This window comes from Anabrus simplex, chromosome 9 (assembly GCF_040414725.1).
Source record: "Anabrus simplex isolate iqAnaSimp1 chromosome 9, ASM4041472v1, whole genome shotgun sequence".
Lineage (NCBI taxonomy): Eukaryota > Metazoa > Arthropoda > Insecta > Orthoptera > Tettigoniidae > Anabrus > Anabrus simplex.
The window spans coordinates 61,467,495-61,488,106 of NC_090273.1; the positions used below are offsets into that span (position 1 = coordinate 61,467,495).

The 20,612-nt window shown below is 46.6% G+C and overlaps 1 non-coding gene across 1 annotated transcript; it reads left to right on the forward strand.

Moving 5' to 3' along the window:
• Positions 1 to 18,333: 18,333 nt before the first annotated feature.
• Positions 18,334 to 18,406, forward strand: TRNAF-GAA (transfer RNA phenylalanine (anticodon GAA)). Its single transcript has one exon. It is a non-coding gene; the product is annotated as a tRNA-Phe (tRNA).
• Positions 18,407 to 20,612: the final 2,206 nt, after the last annotated feature.

Consider the following 20,612-nt stretch of genomic DNA (forward strand, 5'->3'; position numbering starts at 1 on the left):
TTACGCTAAATAATTAACAATCAAAGAACGAATATTACTTCCCACTGGATGCTACCTACTGAACTACGTTGCAAATTGACGCGAATTCCTGCCGAAACCCGGGATCGGACCAGGGACCATTAGTTCTTCAGATTAACGCTCTCCCAGCTAAGCTATTTCGGGTACAAACGAAGACCTTGTACCACTCACCCAATGTTGCATATAAAATCGTAGAATTCCGATTTAATTTGACCAAATTTACGCCAAGCTTCGAGCATTCAAAGAAAGAATATTACCACGTATGGCTGCTACCTACAGAATTGCGTTGAAATTTGACCAAAACTTCCTGCCGAAACCAAGGACCTAACAAGTGAATTTTAACTCTTCAGTCAAGCGCTCTCCCAGCTGAGCTATCTCGGCTACTAGCTAAGCCATTGTACCACTCATCAAACGTGGAATTCCCTTGTAATTTGACCAAATTTACGCTAAATAATTAACAATCAAAGAACGAATATTACTTCCTACTGGCTACAACCTACCGAATTCCGTCGTAATTTGACCAAAACTTCCTGCCGAAACGCGGGAGCGAACCAGGTACCTTTGGTTCTTCAGTGTAACGCTCTCCCAGCTGAGCGATTTCGGCTACGAAACAAGCTGTTGTACCTCTCATCCAATGTTGCATATAAAAGCCTAGAATTCCGTTGTAATTTGAAAAAATCGGGCTAACCTTTTAAATTTGAAAGACCGAATATTGTCCGCCTCTGTGGTGTAGTGGTTAGCGTGATTAGCTGCCACCCCCGGAGGCCCGGGTTCGATTCCCGGCTTTGCCACGAAATTTGAAAAGTGGTACGAGGGCTGGAACGGGGTCCACTCAGCCTCGGGAGGTGGGTTCGTTTCCCACCTCAGCCATCCTGGAAGTGGTTTTCCGTGGTTTCCCACTTCTCCCCCAGGCGAATGCCGGGATGGTACCTAACTTAAGTCCACGGCCGCTTCCTTCCCTCTTCCCTGCCTGTCCCTTCCACTCTTCCCATCCCTCCACAAGGCCCCTGTTCAGCATAGCAAGTGTGGCCGCCTGGCGAGGTACTGGTCATACTCCCCAGTTGTATCCCCGACCAAGAGTCTGAAGCTCCAGGACACTGCCCTTGAGGCGGTAGAGGTGGGATCCCTCGCTAAGTCCGAGGAAAAAAACCGAACCTGAAGGGTAAACATATGGATTATAATGACGAAGCCGTTGTACCACGCACCCAACGTTGCTTATATTGCAATCGAATTCTAGGCTTTGTCAAGGATCGTTGGATGAGTAAGCCGCTGACTGCGTTCGAAGCCGAGGTAGCTCAGCTGCAAGAGCATTAGACATGTTCTAATTAGAGGTCCATGGTTTGATGGCGGGTGTCGGGAGGTAATTTTGTTGATATTCCTTCGTTCGTAATCGGTTTACCCGCCAGGGTCTGTTTTTCCCTCGGACTAAGCGTGGAATCCAACCTATACAGCCTCACGGACAGTGTCCTGGAGCTTCAGCCTCTAGGTCTGGTGATACAACTGGGGAGGGTGAACTCTTTTTTGCATATTGCTGTCGAATTTAGGAACAATGGACGAGTGGGCCACTGGCTGCAATTTTAGGTGAAATAAACAAGCCAGGAGAGTGTTTGACGATGAGTGGGACGTTTGATAGCGGAAATGGCTCATCTGGGAGAGCGTTAGACTTAAGATCTAAAGTTCCCTGTTTTGATCTAGAGTTTCGGCACTAAATTTTGATCATATTACAATGGAAATCTGGGCTTTGTTAAGCGACGATGGAGGAGTGGACTGGTGGCTTCCTTCGAATCCGAAGTAGCTCTGCTAAGGGTGCGTTGGACTGAAAATCTAAAGGTAACTTGTTCGATCCTGGGTTTCGGCATGAAATGTTCGTCAAATTTGAACGTTGTACTAGGCTTTTATATGAAACGGTGGATGAGTGGGACAGTTGCTCCGGTCGTAGCCGAAATAGCTCAGGTGGGAGAGCGTTGGACTGAAGATATAAAGGTAACTGGTCCAATCCGGGGTTTCGGCAGGAAATTTTGGTCAAATTAGAACGGAAATATAGGCTTTTATATGCAACGTTGGATGAGTGGGACAGGGGCTCCTTTAGCAGCCGAAATAACTCAGCTAGGAGAGGTTTAGACTGAAGATCTATTAGACGCTGCTTCGATCCCGGGATTCCGCAGAGAATTTTGATCATATTGCAATGTAATTCTGGGCCTTGTTAAAATCGTTGGATGAACGGACTGCTGACTTCGTTGTTTGGCGAAATAGTTCAGCTGGGAGAGCGTAAGACTGAAGATGAAACGCTCCCTTGTTCGATCCCGGGCTTTGCGGGACAATTTTGTTCATAGTACAATGGAATTCTAGGCTTTGTTAAGCAACATTGGATGACTGGGCCGCACTTGCTTCGCAGTCGAAATAGCTCACCTGGGAGAGAGTAAGACTGAAGATCTTAAGGTCCCTGGTGCGATCCCTGCTTCCGCGCAATATTTTGATCATATTACAATGGATTTCTGGGCTTTGTTAAGCAACATTGGATGAATGGGCCTGGCTGAAAGCGTTAGAATGAAGACCAGGTTTCTTTGTTAATCAGCTAACCTTCCAGGGTTGGTTTTTCCCTCGGGCTCAGCGACGTATCCCACCTCTACCGCCTCAAGGGCAGCGTCCTGGAGCGTGAGACATTAGGTCGGGAGATACAACTGGGGAGAATGACCAGTACATCACCCAGGCCGTGGCCTTATATTACGTACACTTCTTGCATTTGCCTGGTTGAGAAGTGGGAAACCATGGAAAACCACTCCAAGATATCTGCGGTGGGAATCGAACCCACTCATTTCAGTTGACCTCCCAAGGCTGAGCGGCCCTTGTTCCAACACTCGTACAATTTTCCAAATTTCGTGGCTGAGCAGGGAATGGATTCCGGACCTTCGGAGGTGGCAGCTAATCACACTAATCACGATAGCACAGAAGCGGACCAACAGACCAAGTACCATTTATTTTACGTGGTCCCTCCCCATCACATTACCATAGGCTTGAGGAGTACCTCTGGTTCAACCTGAAAGACATTACCGACCTACGGTCGTGCAAATATACTTGCTTTAAATGGTATTCTAGGTCATGTTAAGTAACGTTGGACGACAGCGCCGCCGTCGCGGTGAGAGCGTTATACTGAAGTAGTTAATGTCCCTGGTTCGATCCTGGGTTTGGGCAGTATATTTTGTTCATATTGAAATCGAATTCTAGGCTTTGTTAAGCAACGTTCGACGAGTGGGCCACTGGCTTTGTTCGTAGCCGAAATAGCTGAGTTCCTGAGTGTTAGGCTGAAGATCTATAGGTCGCTCGTTCGATCCCGGGTGTGGGCAGGAAATGTTGTCAAATTACAACGGAATTTTAGGCTTTTATATGCAACGTTGGATGCGTGGGCCAATTGCTTTGTTCTTAGCTGAAAAAGCTCAGCTAGGAGTTTTTTAGACAAGGTCTCAAGGACCCTGGTTGATCCCGGGATTCCACGCAAAATTTTGACCATATTGCAATCTAATTCTGGGCTTTGTTAAAGATCGTTGGATGAACGGACTGCTGACTTCGTTAGTAGCCGAAATATTTCAGCTGGTAGAGCGTTAGACTGTAGATCTAACACTCCCAGGTTCGATCATGAGATTCGGGAGACAATTCTGTTCATTGTACAATGGATTTCTGGGCTTTGTTAAGCAACATTGGATGAATGGGCCTATAGCTTATGTCGCAGCCGAAATAGCTTAGCTGGGTGAGCGTTAGACTGAAAGACTAATGGACCGTGGTTCGAAATTCTGTTCGACATACATTTTGGATCATGTTACTATGGAATTCTAGGCTTATTAATCAACGTTGCATGACTGGGCCACACTTTCTCCGCAGCAGAAGTAGCGAAGCTAGGAAAGCGTTAGAATGAAGACCAACTTTCTTTGTTAATCTGCTTACCCTTCAAGGTTGGTTTTAACCTCGGACTCAGCGAGGGGCCCCACCTATACCGCCTCACATTTAGTGTTCTGGAACTTCAGACTCTGGGTTGGGGGATACAACTGCGAAGGATGACCAGTACCTCGCCCAGGCGGCCTCACCTGCTGAGTGAACTCCGTTTCAGCCCTCGTACCACTTTTCAATTGTCGTGGCAGAGCCGGAAATCGAACCGGTGCCTCCAGGGGTGACAGCTAACCACACTAACCACTACACCACAGATTCGGCATTGTATGGAATTCTATGCTTTGTGAATCAACGATGGATGAGTGGGTCGTTGGCTTCGTTTGTAGCCAAAATAGCTCAGCTGGGAGGGCGTTTGACTGAAGAGTTAAAATTCACTTGTTAGGTCCTTGGTTTCGGCAGAAATTTTTGATAATATTACAATGACATTCTATTTTTTGTTAAGAAGCGCAGGGTGAGTATATTCTTTAGCAGCGTTAGACTGAGGATCTAAAGGTCCCTGGTTCGATCCCGGGTTACGGCCAGAAATTTTGCGTGTCGTCTCAAAACTCACGAATCTCAAAACTCACGAGTCCCAAAACTCACGAATTCCAGGAAGAGGTTAGTAAAAACAGGTTTCTCTACCTGGGCCAGTCTCAAAACTCACGAACAGGGCCAGTTCTTCTTTGAATGGATAATAATATCCATCCTATTAGTGATGGGATAATGGAATACTTTTAATAATCGAATAAATTCCATCCAATTATTTAAATAATGGAATGATTTTCTAATATCTTCCTTTCTTAATCTGTTTACCCTCCAGTGTTGGATTTTCCCTCGGACTCAGCGAGGGATCTCACATCAACCGCCTCAAGGGCAGTGTCCTGGAGCGTGAGACATTGGGTCGGGGATACAACTGGGAAGAATGACCAGTACCTCGCCCAGGCGGCCTCACCTTCTATGCTGAACAGGAGCCTTGGTGTGGGATGGGAAGATTGGAAAGGATAGGCAAGGAAGAGGGAAGGAAGCGGCCGTGGCTTGGAGGAGAAGTGGGAAACCACGGAAAACCACTTCCACGATGGCTGAGGTAGGAATCGAATCCACCTCTACTCAGTTGACCTCCCGAGGCTGAGTGGACCCCGTTCCAGCCCTCGTACCACTTTTAAAATTTCGTGGCAGAGCCGGGAATCGAACCCGGGCATCCGGAGGTGGCAGCTAATCACACTAACCACTACACCACAGAGGCGGACATTTTCTAATATCATTCCGTTATATCGCACAGAATAATCGGATGCGTCACGAGTAATGTTTTTCGGTTTAAGTGTGTCTGGTAGACAATCTATTGAAGAAAAAACGAATAGATGAACTCTTACGGAAAAAATACGCCTTTTTTCCCGAATTAATCTCCAAGTGTTGAAACTACAGTAAATTAGTGAATTAACTGTCTTGATCTTTAATATCTCTAAATAACATTCCCTATTCAAGTAAATGCCGCCTTCTGGCTGCATAATGGAACTAAGTCCCCAGTACTACAAACTGACTAGCAGCGGGCAATATAGCTACTTTAATTTTATGTCGCCCGGCGCTTGCCTAAATTGTTAGCATGTTGGTCTTTGGTCCAAGGGGTCCAGGGGGTCCCGGGTTCGATTTCCGGTCGGGTCAGGGATTTTAACTTTCATGAGTTACAATTCCTTTGGCTCGGGGACTGGGTGTTCGTGCCGACTTCAGCATTATATTTCATCTAAGGTAGGGCGTCATCCTTACACACGTGCAGTTCACCTATACGGCGTCAACTCTAAAGACCTGCACTAGACCTCCCCGGAGGCCACACGTCGTTATTATAAATGTGTGTTAAAGGTAAACAATGCATTATATTAGCTTTAACACAATAGCAAAATATTTTAATAATAATAATAATAATAGCCGCCTCTGTGGTGTAGTGGTTAGCGTGATTAGCTGCCACCCCCGGAGGTCCGGGTTCGATTCCCGGTTCTGCCACGAAATTTGAAAAGTGGTACGAGGGCTGGAACGGAGTCCACTCAGCCTCGGGAGGTCAACTGAGTAGAGGTGGGTTCGATTCCCACCTCAGCCATCCTGGAAGTGGTTTTCCGTGGTTTCCCACTTCTCCTCCAGGCGAATGCCGGGATGGTACCTAACTTAAGGCCACGGCCGCTTCCTTCCCTCATCCTTGCCTATCCCTTCCAATCTTCCCCATCCCCCTACAAGGCCCCTGTTCAGCATAGCAGGTGAGGCAGCCTGGGCGAGGTACTGGTCATACTCCCCAGTTGTATCCCCCGACCAAGCGTCTGAAGCTCCAGGACACTGCCCTTGAGGCGGTAGAGGTGGGATCCCTCGCTGAGTCCGAGGGAAAAGCCGAACCTGGAGGGTAAACAGATGAATAATAATAATAATAATAATAATAATAATAATAATAATAATAATAATAATACACCATGGTCTCTTTCATTCACCATCCATTATTTTTCCCCTGTGGGTTGGGGTGGCAGAATGTCATCCACAGTATCCCCTGCCTGTCGTAAGGGAAGCGTGAGTCTCCGCGTACCTCATCCCTCCTGCGGTCATCGCAAGCACCTGCTGTCCGGAGTCGTGAATTTTGAGACTCATTAGAATGTTTACTTTAGCTACCAGTTTGTAGTCGTGAGTTTTAATCATCATCATCATCTGTTTACCCTCCAGGGTCGGCTTTTCCCTCGGACACAGCGAGGGATCCCACCTCTACCGCCTCAAGGGCAGTGTCCTGGAGCTTCAGACTCTTGGTCGGGGATACAACTGGAGAGAATGACCAGTACCTCGCCCAGGCGGCCTCACCTGCTATGCTGAACAGGGGCCTTGTGGAGGGATGGGACGATTGGAAGGGATAGGCAAGGAAGAGGGAAGGAAGCGGCCGTGGCCTTATGTTAGGTACCATCCCGGCATTCGCCTGGAGGAGAAGTGGGAAACCACGGAAAACCACTTCCAGGGTGGCTGAGGTGGGAATCGAACCCACCTCTACTCAGTTGACCTCCCGAGGCTGAGTGGACCCCGTTCCAGCCCTCATACCACTTTTCAAATGTTCGTGGCAGAGCCGGGAATCGAACCCGGGCCTCCGGGGGTGGCAGCTAATCACGCTAACCACTACACCACAGAGGCGGGTGAGTTTTAATACTATTTGTAACTAATTTTAGCCCGTGAGTTTTGAAACTCGTGAGTTTTGAGACGTAACCGAAATTTTGATCATATTACAATGGAAATGTAGGCTTTGTTAAGTTACGTAATATGAGTGGGATGCTGACTTTGGTTGTATCCGAAGTAGCTCAGCAGGGAGAGCGTAAGACTGAAAATCTAAACGTCCCTGGTTCGATACCGGGATTCGGCAGGTAATTTCGATCTAATTAAAATGGAATGATAGGTATCCTTAAGCAAGTTTGGATGAGTGAGCCGCTGGCCTCGTTCGAAGCCGAAATAGCTCAAATGGGAAAGCATTATACTTCTTCTTCTTCTTAATCGGTTTACCCTCCAGGGTTTGTTTTTCCCTCGGACTCAGCGAGGGATCCCACCTCTACCGCCTCAAGGGCAGTGTCCTGGAGCATGAGACTGTGGGTCGGGGGTACAACTGGGGAGGATGAACAGTACCTGTCCCAGGCGGCCTCAACTGCTATGCTATACAGGGCCTTTGTCTGGGATGGGAAGATTGAAAGTCATAGAGAAGAAGTGGAAACCACGGAAAACTACTTCCAGAATGGCTGAGGTGGGAACCGAACCAACCTCTACTCAAGTGACCTCCCGAGGCTGAGTGGACCCAGTTCAGCCCGCGTACCAATTTTGAAATTTCGTGCCAGAGGCGGGAATCGATGGTGATAAATTGAATAATGACAAAAATCAACTGAAAAGAAAAAATGCAAGAACTGCAAAATCTAACGAAAATAGTGAGTTAATGCGTGTTTCAAAACAAGATTTGGTGTTTTCTTTAGCCAGATATCTAGCTTTTGTAGAATATAAATGAATATCGAAAAAAAAAAAACATTTTACATAGGAAATTGAAGTGTTCCACCTTTCCTGCCGGTCTCTGCACATGTGTAAGAAGTGTAGAGCATAAAAAGCTCTACAAAAAATTCGTGTGACCACATACAGATCTTTAGACCTTAAAGGTCACACACAATAAAAATTTTTATATTGCACTTAGAAGTCATCATCATCATCATCATCTGTTTACCCTCCAGGGTCGGCTTTTCCCTCGGACACAGCGAGGGATCCCACCTCTACCGCCTCAAGGGCAGTGTCCTGGAGCTTCAGACTCTTGGTCGGGGATACAACTGGGGAGAATGGCCAGTACCTAGCCCAGGCGGCCTCACCTGCTATGCTGAACAGGGGCCTTGTGGAGGGATGGGAAGATTGGAAGGGATAGGCAAGGAAGAGGGAAGGAAGCGGCCGTGGCCTTATGTTAGGTACCATCCCGGCATTCGCCTGGAGGAGAAGTGGGAAACCACGGAAAACCACTTCCAGGATGGCTGAGGTGGGAATCGAACCCACCTCTACTCAGTTGACCTCCCGAGGCTGAGTGGACCCCGTTCCAGCCCTCATACCACATTTCAAATTTCGTGGCAGAGCCGGGAATCGAACCCGGGCCTGCGGGGGTGGCAGCTAATCACCACAGAGGCGGACGCACTTAGAAGTAAAAATTAAAATTAAAACACGTTCTCCATGATAGTCGAGTCTGGACAAAAGCTAGTAAATTTTACACAGCATATTATTCACAGTAGATCTTTGATGCTCTCGAACTTCTTACGGTCTGTTTCAATTGTAAAACATCCTATGAAGGGCCTCCGGAGGTATTAGTTAGTTAGTTGTTAGTCGTTTAGTCGCTTTCGACTCTCCGTGACCCCATAGACCAAAGTGCGCCATTTCTTCCTGTCGTATACAATTTTCCGAAGTCTTTCTAAATTGAGAGCCGTGGCTTCCTTGATGTCATCAATCCACCTCATCCGTTGTCGCCCTCTTCTCCTGTTACCATCAGTCTTCCCCAGCATTAAGGTCTTTTCCAGTGAATCATGTTTTCTCATGATATGACCGAAGTACTTTAGTTTTTGCCTGAGTATTTGACCTTCCAGTGAACAGCCTGGGTTGATTTCCTGTAATATGGACTTATTAGATCTCTTCGCAGTCCACGGAACTCTAAGGAGTTTTCTCCAACACCATAGTTCAAATGCATCTATTCTTCGGCGCTCAGCCTTTCTTACTGTCCAGGTTTCGCTTCCGTACATTGCTACTGGGAAGACCATAGCCTTCACTATACGAATCTTCGTTCTTAAAGTTACGTCTCTACTCTTGAAAACGTTATCAAGGTTGGCCATTGCCTTCCTCCCAAGGAGCAAGCGTCTCTTAATTTCATGGCTGCAATCGCCATCAGCACTTATTTTGGAGCCCAAGTAGATGAAACTAGGAACAACCTCCATTGTTTCACCATTTATATGCCAGGAGGTGATAGGTTTAGTTGCCATGATCTTTGTTTTCTTGACATTCAACCTTAGTCCAGCTTTTGCACTTTCTTCTTTCACCTTCATTAGTAGATACTTAAGTTGTTCTTCACTTTCTGCCAACAGGGTGGTGTCATCAGCATATCTAAGGTTATTTATATGTATCCCACCAATTTTAGCTCCAGTTTCTGTTTCATCTAATTTGGCATTCCTCATCACATACTCTGCATATAAGTTGAATAAGTAAGGTGACAATATGCAGCCTTGACGTACACCTTTCTCAATCTTGACCCATTCAGTTGTTCCATATAGGGTTCTCACCGTAGCTTCCTGATCAGAGTAGAGATTTCTCATAAGGCAAATAAGATGATCTGGTACTCCCATAGTCTTGAGTACTTGCCACAATTTATTGTGGTCGACACAGTCAAAGGCTTGAGCATAGTCAATAAAGCATAAGTATAGGTCTTTCTGAAATTCTCTTGCTTTCTCCATAATCCAGCGAATATTAGCAATTTGATCTCTGGTTCCTCTGCCTTTGCGGAAACCGGCTTGTTCTTCAGGTAGTTCTCGATCTACATACTGCCGAAGCCTATTTTGCAGGATCTTGAGCATAACCTTACTAGCATGCGATATAAGTGCGATTGTTCGGTAGTTTGAACATTCTTTAGCGCTGCCCTTCTTTGGAATTGGGATGAACACTGAGTTTTTCCAATCTTTTGGCCACTGCTGGGTTTTCCATATTTGCTGACATATTGAATGTAGCACTTTCACAGCATCCTCTCCTAGGATTTTGAACAGTTCTGCAGGGATTCCATCATAACCACTTGCCTTATTGTTTGCAATACTCTCTAGGGCCCACTTGACCTCACTTTCTAAGATATCTGGTTCTGGCTCTGACAACAGAGTAACTTCATCATCAGGAGTATTCCCATCTTTCCTATACAAATTGCCTACATATTCCCTCCACCTTTTTTTAATCTCCTCTGCTTCAGTAAGATCTTTTCCATTTTTATCTTTTATCATTCCAATCTTAGCCTGGAATTTCCCTCTGATGTCTCCAATTCTTATGTAAAGATCTCTTGTCTTACCCAGTCTGTTATTTTCCTCAACTTCCTTGCACTGTTCATTCAAAAAGGCATTCTTATCTCTTCTAGCTAGTTTCTGAAACTCTGCATTTAATTTAGACATTTTCGATCTTTCCCCTTTGATTTTTGCATTCCTTCTTTCTTCTGCTATTTGTAGTGCTTCACCCGATAACCATGTGGCCTTCTTCTTGTTCTTTTTCTTGGGAATATGCTTTTCCGCTGTCTCCTTAACAACACAACGTACTTCTGACCATAGCTCTTCTGGGACTCTATCTCTTAAATCTAATCCATTAAATCTGTTTCTAACCTCTACTGTATATTCAAGAGGTATGCTATTTAGGTCATATCTGCTTGATGGTTTAGCTCTGTCAATCCTCTTTAATTTGAGCCGGAATTTGGAAATTAAGAGCTCGTGATCTGATCCACAATCAGCCCCAGGCCTTGTTTTGGATGACTGTACAGCACTCCTCCACCTTTGACTACAGAGTATGTAGTCGATCTGATTCCGACATTTACCATCTGGCGAGGTCCAGGTGTATAGGCGTCGTTTGGGCAATTGAAACAGTGTGTTGGTAATGACCAGTGAGTTGTCTTGACAGAATTCTAGGAGTCTCTGTCCAGCTTCATTTGTTGTGCCAAGGCCAAATTTTCCCGTTACTCCATCTACAGTTTGATTTCCTACTTTGGCATTCCAGTCGCCAATAATGAAGACGACATCCTTCTTTGGTGTTAACTGTAGCAATTCTCGTAAGTCTTCATAAAACTGGTCAATATCTTCCTCTTCAGCTTCAGTGGTTGGTGCGTAAATTTGTATGACTGTGATGTTAAAAGGTTGGCCTTGAAAACGTACAGACATCATTCTATCAGTTTTAAAATTGCACCCCATTATAGTTTTACGCACCCTGTTGCTAACTATGAGGGCAACTCCATTTTTCTTTTGGTTTTCATGTCCAGAATAGTATACCATGTACTCATCTGTAGCAAATTCACCAATACCAATCCATCTCACTTCGCTTATTCCCAGTATATCGATGCCCAGTCTCTTCATTTCTCGTTTGACTATATCCAGCTTTCCTTGATACATGGATCTTACATTCCAAGTTCCTAAACAGTACTGTTCCTTGCAGCATCGCACATTTCTTGAGGCTTCTCTCAACGTAGTTCCCCCCGGAGATCCGACTGGGGAACTTGAAACTCCGGAATATTTTGAATTGAGCAAAGCCATGGGGTTTTCTTGGGAAAATTACAGTGGTGGTTTCCCGTTGCCTTCCACTGTCCTCCACTCCTGTTGGCTCACTGACCCAGTTTCCCGCTGGGGTTGTAAACCCAACCTTCCACTGGGTTGCTCAGCTTAACAGGGGCACCACGCGTAGGTAGGATTTGGAGAATTGAGGTGTGAGAGGCTAAGTGAACTCTCTTGGTGAGTTCATATATTCGCATCACACCCCCGTTTCTAGCCAGAGTCTCAAGATGTTCGTAGAGACTCCCCCAGGTCGTTTCCGGAGGTATTAGCTAATCACAAAAACAAATACACCACCGAGGCGGGTCCACCCCATCACATTACCAATGGATTCAAGAGTACCTCTACTTCAACCTGAAAGATATTACCGAACTACGTCATCATCATCATCATCATCATCTGTTTACCCTCCAGGTTCGGTTTTTCCCTCGGACTCAGCGAGGGATACCACCTCTACCGCCTCAAGTGCAGTGTCCTGACCTTCAGACTCTTGGTCGGGGGATACAAGGAAGCGGCCGTGGCCTTATGTTAGGTACCATCCCGGCATTCGCCTGGAGGAGAAGTGGGATACAACCGGGGAGAATGACCAATACCTCGCCCAGGCGGCCTCATCTGCTATGCTGAACAGGGGCCTTGCGGGGGATGGGTAAGATTGGAAGGGATAGACAAGGAAGAGGGAAGGAAGCGGCCGTGGCCTTAAGTTAGGTACCATCCCGGCATTTGCCTGGAGAAGATGTGGGAGCCCACGGAAAACCACTTCCAGGATGGCGGAGGAGAGAATCGAACCCCTCTCTACTCAGTTGACCTCCCGAGGCTGAGTGGACCCCATTCCAGCCCTCGTAGCACTTTTCAAATTTCGTGGCAGAGCCGGGAATCGAACCTGGACTTCTTGGGTGGCAGCTAATCACGCTAACCACGACACCACACAGGCGGACGCCGAACTGCGTTCGTGTAAATATACTTGGTTTACAGTGGTATTCTAGGCGATGTTAAAGAACATTGGATGACTGGGCCACTGGCTTCATTCGTAGCCAAAATAGCTCACTTTGGAGCGCGTTAGACTCAATATTTAAATGTCTCTGGTTCGATTCCGGCATTCCTCAGGAAATTTTGATCATATTATAATGTACGGTAATTCTATGGTTTGTTCAGCAGCGTTGGATGAGCAGCTCGTTTGGTAGCGGAAATGGCTGAACTGGGAGAGGTTTAGTTTGAAGACCTAACGGTCCATGATTTGAACCCAGGTTCCGGCATGCAATTTTGATCATATCACAATGGAACTATGAGCTTCGTTAAGCAAAGGTGGGTGAGTGGACCGCAGGCTTCGTTTGTAGTCGAAATAGCTCAGCTGGGAGAGCGCGAGGCAGAAGATTTAAAGGTCCCTGGTTCGAAACCGGGTTTGGGTAGCAAATTTTGTTCATATTGCTATCGAATTCTAGGCTTCGTTGAGAAACTGTGGATGAGAGGGCCGCCGGCTTCGATCGTAGTCATAATAGTTCGGTTGGGAAAGCGTTAGATTATAGATCTATAGGACCCTGAGTAGATCTCTGGTATCGGCACAAAATATTGATCATATTGCAATTGAATTCTGGGCTTTGTTATAAAGGGTTGGATAGTAACCGAAATAGGGCGACGATCTAAAGGACCCTGCTTCGAAACTCGGTTCGGCAGGGAATTTTGATCATATTACTAGTTAATTCGAGGCTTGTTAATCAACGTTGGATGACTGGGCCACACTTGTTTCGCAGCCGAAATAGCTCAGCTGGGAGAGCGTTAGACTGAAGATCTAAACGTAACTGTTTCGCTCCAGGGTATCGGCAGGAAATTTTGGTGAAATTAGAACTAAATTCTAGGCTTTTATATCCAACGTTGAATAAGTGGACCTCTACGTCCATCGCGATATTTTGTTCATATTACAATCGAATTCTAGGCTTTGTTAAGGAACGTTGGATGAGTGAGCCGCTGGCTTCGTTCGAAGCCGAAGTAGCTCCGGTGCTAGAGAATTAGACGGAAGACATTAAAGTCCCTGGTTCGATCGCGGGTTTCGGCAGGTAAGTTTGTTCATATTCATTCGTTCGTAATCGGTTTACCCTCCAGGGTCGGTTTATCCCTCGGACTCAGCGAGGAATCCAACCTGTACCGCTTCAAGGAGTTTGTTCTGGAGCTTCAGGCTCTGGGTCAGGGGATACAACTGTGAGGGTGACGAGTTTAGTTCATTTTGCAGTCGAATTCCAGGCTTTGTTAAGCAACAATGGATGACTGGGCTTCGATCGTAGCTGAAATAACCCAGTGAGGAGAGTGTTAGTCTGCCGATCTAAAGGTAACTGGTTCGATCCCCGGATGCGGCAGAGTTTTGGTCACATTACAATGGAATTCTATTCTTTGATAAGCAACGTTGGCAAGTGGGGCGCTGGCTCCTTCCTAGCCGAAATAGCCCAGCTTAGAGAGGGTTGAAGGGAAGAAGTAAAAGACTCTGGATCTCTCCTATGTTCGTTCGTTCGTAATCTGTTTTACCTCCAGGGTTGGTTTTTCTCTCGGACTCAGCGAGGGATCGCACCTCTACCGCCTAAAGGGCAGTGACCTGGAGCTTCAGACTCTTGGTCGGGGATACAACTGGGGAGGATGACCAGTGCCTCGCCCATGCGGCCTCACCTGCTATGCTGAACAGAGGCCTTGTGTGGGGCTGGAAAGTTTGGAAGGGATAGACAAGGAAGAGGGAAGGAAGCGGCCGTGGCCTTAAGTTAGGTACCATCCCGGCATTTGCCTGGAGGAGATGTGGGAGCCCACGGAGAACCACTTCCAGGATGGCGGAGGAGAGAATCGAACCCCCCTCTACTCAGTTGACCTCCCGAGGCTGAGTGGACCCCGTTCCAGCCCTCGTAGCACTTTTCAAATTTCGTGGCAGAGCCGGGAATCGAACCCGGACTTCTTGGGTGGCAGCTAATCACACTAACCACTATACCACAGAGGCGGACTCTCCCTTGTTTCAGCAGAATATTTGGATCATATTACAGTGGAATTCTAGGCTTTGTTAAGCAACGATGGATGAGTGGACCGCTGGCTGTCTCCGTATCCGAAGTAGCTCAGCAGGGAGAGCGTGTGACTGAGGATGTAAAGGTCCCTGGCTCGTTGCCGGGTTTCAGCGGGATATTTTGGTCATATTACAATGCAATTCCAGGCTTCGTTAAGCAACGTTGGATGAGTGGGCCGCTGGCTTCGTAGTAGCCGATATAGCTCGGCTGGGAAAGCTTCAGACTATAGATCTATAGGTCCCTGACTCGGTCCCGTGTATCGGCACAAAATTTTGATCACATTACAATGGAATTCTGGGCTTTTTATGCAACGTTGGATAAGTGGGCCTCTACGTCCATCGCCGCCGAAAGAGCTCAGATTGGAGAGCGTTAGACTGAAGGTCTAAAGGTCCCTGGTTCGATCATGGGTTTCGGCGCAATGTTTTGTTCATATTACAATGGATTTCTGGGCTTTGTTAAGCAAGGTTGGATAAGTGTGCCACTAGCTTGCATCGCAGCTGAAATAGCTCTGCTGGGGGAGCGTTAGACTGAAAATCTAATGGATCCTGGATCGATACTCGGTTCGGCAGACAATTTGGATCAATTTACTATTTAATTCTAGGCTTATTAATCAACGTTGGATGTCTGGGCCACACTTGCTCCACAGCAGAAATAGCGAAGCTGGGAGACCGTTAGACTGAAGACCAGCTTTCTTTCTGCTTACCCTCCAATGCTGGATTATTCCTCGGTCTCAGTGACGTATCCCACCTCTACCGCCTCAAGGGCAGTGTCCTGAGCGTGAGACTTGGGGTCGGGGGACACAACAGGGGAGAATGACCAGTACCTCACCCAGGCCATGGCCTTATATTACGTACAATCGCGACATTTGCCTTGTTGATATATATATGAGGTGGGAATCGAACCCACTCATTTCAGTTGACCTCTTGAGGCTGAGTGGAATCCGTTCCAGCCCTCGCACAATTTTTCAAATTTCGTGGCAGAGCCGGGAATAGATTTCGTGCCTCCGGGGGTGGCAGCTAATCCCATTAACCACAACACCACAGAGATGGACCTGGAGACCAAGTACCATTTATTTTACGTGGGCCTTCCCCATCACAATACCACAGGCCTCAGGAGTACCTCTGGTTCAACCTGAAAGACGTTACTACCTACGATCGTACAAATATTCTTCTTCTTCTACTTCTTAATCTGGTTACCCTCCAGGGTCGGATTTCCCTCGGACTGAGCGAGGGATCCCACCTCTACCGCTTCAAGGTCAGTGCCCTGGAGCAACAGACTCTGGGTCGGGGGATACAACTGGGGAGGATGACCAGTACTTCGCCCAGGCGGCGTCACCTGCTACGCTGAACAGGGGTCTTGTGAAGGGATGGGAAGACTGGAAGGGATAGACAAGAAATTGGGAAGGAAGCGGCCGTAGCCTTAATTTAGGTACCATCCCGGCATTTGCCTGGAGGAGAAGTGGGAAATCATGGAAAACCACTTCCAGGATGGTTGAGGTGGGAATCGAACCCCCCTCTACTCAGTTGATCTCCCGAGGCTGAGTGGACTCCGTTCCATCCCTCGTACCAGTTTTCAAATTTCGTGGCAGAGCCGGGAATTGAACCCGGGCCTCCGGGGGTGGCAGCTAATCACACTAACCACTACCCCTTCTTTGGCAGACTCGTGTAAATATACTTGGTTTAAAATGGTATTCCAGGCCATGTTAAGCAGCGTTGGATGACTGAGCCACCGGCTTCGTTCGTAGCGGAAATAGCTCAGCTGGGAGACCGTTAGACTAAAGATCTAGAGGTCCATGGTTCAATCCCCATTTTCGGCAGAAATCTTCATCATATTACAATGGAATTATAGGCTTCGTTAAGCAATGGTTGATGTGTGGGCAGCTCGTTGCGTTCGTAGCCGAAATAGCTCAGCTGGGAGAGCGTTGAACTGAAGATCGAAGCGTAACTGTTTCGATCGAGGGGTTCGGCAGGAAATTTTGGTCCAATTAGAACGGAATTCTAGGCTTTTATATGCAACGTTGGATGAGTGGTACAACGGCTTCGTTCGTAGCGCAAAATGGCTCACCTAGGAGAGGTTTAGACTTAAGATCTAAAGGTCGCTGGATCCGGCGCAAGTTTTTGATCATATTACAATGGATTTCTGGGCCTTGATAAAAAATGTTGGATGAGTGGGCCTCTAGCTTGCATCGCATCCGAAATAGCTCAGCTGGGAGAGCGTTACACAGAAAGTCTAATGGACCGTGGTTTGATACTCGGTAAGGCACACGTTTTGGATCATATTCCTATGGAATTCTAGGCTTATTAATCAATGTTGGATGACTGGGCCGCACTTGCTGCACAGTAGAAGTAGGGATTCTGGGAGAGCGTTAGAATGAACACCAGCTTTCTTTGTTAATCTGCTTACCCTCCAGGGTTGGTTTTTCCCTCGGGCTCAGCGACGCATCCCACCTCCACCGCCTCAAGGGCAGTGTCCTGGAGTGTGAGACATAGGGTCGGGGATACAACTGGGGATAATGATAAGTACATCACCCAGGCCGTGGCCTTGTATTACGTACAATCCTTGTATTTGCCTGGTTGAGAAGTGGGAAACAACGGAAAACCACTTCCAGGTTATCTGAGGTGGGAATCGAACCCAACCTCCCGAGGCTGAGTGGACCCCGTTCTAGCCCTCGTATAATTTTTCAAATTTCGTGGCTGAGCGGGGAATAGATTCCGTTCCTCCAGGGGTGGCAGCTAATCCCATTAACCACAACACCACAGAGGTGGACCTGGAGACCAAGTACCATTTATTTTACGTGGGCCCTCCCCATCACGTTACCACAGGCTTCAGGAGTACCTCTGGTTTAGCCTGAAAGGCATTACCGACCTACGATGGTGCACATATACTTGGTTCAAAATGGTATTGTAGGCCATTTTAAGCAAATTTGAATAACTGGGCCTTCGACTTCGCTCGAAGGTTGAAATAGCTCAGATTGGAGAGCATTAGACTGAAAGTCAAAAGCTCAGTGGGTCGATCCCGGGTTTCAGCAGAAATTTTGATCATATTACAATGGAATTATAGACTGCGTTAAGCAACGGTTGATGAGTCGGCTGCTGACTGCGCTCGTAACCGAACTAGCTCATCTGTGGGAGCGTTGTAGTGAAGAAGTAAAGGTCCCTGGTTCGATCTCGGGTTTCGGCAGTAAGTTCTGTTCATATTGAATTCGAATTCTAGGCTTTGTGAAGCAACGATGGATGAGTAGGCCGCGGATGTTCGTTGTATCCGAAGTAGCTCATCGGGGAGAGCGAAAGACTGAAGATCAAACGGTCTCAGGTTCGATCCTGGATTTTGGCAGGAAATTTTGATCATATTACAATGGGATTATAGGCTTTCGTTAAGCAACGTTGGATGAGTGGGCCGTATACTTGCATCGCAGCCGGAATAGGGCAGCCGGGAAAGCGTTAGACTCAAGCTCTAATGATCCCTGGTTCCATTCCTGATTACGGCATAAGGTTTTAATTATGTTACAATCGAATTCTGGCTTTGTTAAGCAACGTTGGATGAGTTGGCAGCAATGTTGCTTGGCAGCCGAAATAGCCCAAATGGGTGAGTGTTAGATTGAAGATCTAAGTGTCCCTGGTTCAATCCCGGGTTTCGGCAGGAAATTTTGATCATATTGCAATGGAATTTTAGGCTTTGTTAAGCAACATTGGATAAGAGGGCCGCTGGCTTCGTTCGTAGCCCATATAGCTCAGGCGGGAGAGCTTTAGACTGAAGATCTAAAGGTCAGTGGTTGGACGCCGCGTTTTGGGAGGAAATTTCTGTCATATTACAATGGAATTCTATGGTTTGTTAAGCAGCGTTGGATGAGTAGACCGTTTGGTAGCCGATATAGCTGAGCTGGGAGAGCGTTCGACTGAGGATCTAAAGGTCCTGTGTTTCGGTGGAGAATTTTGATCATACTACAATGGAATTCTAGGCTTTGTTAAGCAACCGTGCAGAATGAGTCGCTGTCTATTCTGCAGCCGAAATAGTTTAGCTGGGAGAGCATTAGACTGAAGGTCCAAGGTTCGATCCCGCACTTCGTCGGAATATTTTGATCATGTCTTCTTCTTTATCTGTTTACCCTCCAGGGTTGGTTTTTCCCTCGGACTCAGGGAGGGATCCCACCTCTACCGCTTCAAGGGCAGTGTCCTGGAGCTTCAGACTCTGGGTCGGCGATACAACAGGGGAGGGTGACCGGTACCTCGCCCAAGCGGCTTCACCTGCTATGCTGAACAGGGGCCTTGTGGGGGGATAGGAAGATTGAAAGGGATAGACAAGGAAGAGGGAAGGAGGCGGACGTAGCAATAAGTTATGTACCATCCCAGCATTTGAATGGAGGAGAAGTGGGGAAACTAAGGAAAACCACTTCCAGGATGGCTGAGTTGGGAATCGAACCCACCTCCACTCAGTTGATCTCCCGAGGCTTAGATGACTCCATTCCAGCCCTCGTACCACTTTTCAAATATCGTGGCAGAGCTGGGAATCGAACCCGGGCCTCCGGGTGGCAATTAATTACACTAGCCACTACACCACTGAGGCGGACTAATGTGAAGTTTCTTCATCAAAATACAGAGACGCTGCTTTATCCCCTCCATTCTTCTGACAATTCCGGTGCGTGCCTTAATAAAATGTAAACGCTTCTTGTGAAGACACATCGAAGTACTTCTGTAACTTCTTTATATCAGAACTGTTATTTTGACTAACGTGATTAAGAATGGATGTGCCACAACTGTATCCATGTTCTTTACATTACTAATTCAGGGATAACTGACCCTTCTAATATTGCAACACACGGACGCCAGTCATTTCGAAAGGAAGCTTCTTCTTAAAAACTTTCTGAGATTTAGGTTTGAATTCAAATATCTTCATCACATCAGATTTCCTAAAAATCGGTCGAGTGGGAGACTGTTGGCGATTTACATGAAAGAACGCCTTGCGTTTTAAATGTATAGATATCAAGTTTCAGTAAGTAAAAGGCCGTTGCCGGTAGATGTTAAGATTCGTGAAAACTCCGTTACTTCATCCACCTTTTAGCTAAGTTTCGACTACGCCAATGAATTCAGCTGGTGCTGAAACGTAAGAATACACCAATTTTCCCCGAGTGGACGTGTCTTAGTGTCTCCCCACTACATTTTCGGCCCGGCTATCTTGCCTTGAAATCTGTGTCACTTAGGAAATTAATTCCGACTTGGTTCTATTATTATTATTATTTTCTGTGCGGCTTATATCACTAAGTTTAATTGAATCCTCTCCACCCGTGGAGTTATATTCTGTCGTTAAAATATTATGTATTTCCCTCCTTTCTCCAGTTATTTTGAGGTCCTGTGCTGGACCAGTTGTAGAGTGAGTCTTTCTTTCGAGTCTCGTCTTCTCTCCTGCCCTCTTCTGCTTCGTGTTGCCTTGCTGGTGAGCTTTGAGTCTATCGTTAGCCATGATGGAGACTGGTCGTGCAATGCAGTGGCTTGTGTGTAGAGTGTCTATTCAGCTAACCGTGCCAGGATAGTTCGTAATGGATGAGGGCTTAATGCCCTCGAGTTTTTAATTATTTACCTGGGAGTGGACGTCCGCTGTTTATTCATTTACTATTTCCTGATTTCTGGCAGTTGAGTGAGTAATAAGATCTCTACTGACGCCAAGAGTTAGCACTTTTTAAGGACTCAAGTAAGTTATCTTCAACAAGTTTATTTTTTCCTCCTGGAGCTGGAGAGAAATGTCTTTTAAACTTATTTAATTTGGCGGATTTAAAGTCGTCCTGTGGATATTAATATTTGATGAATCTTCAGATTAATTGAACTTTAACATTTTGAAACATGAATATGTA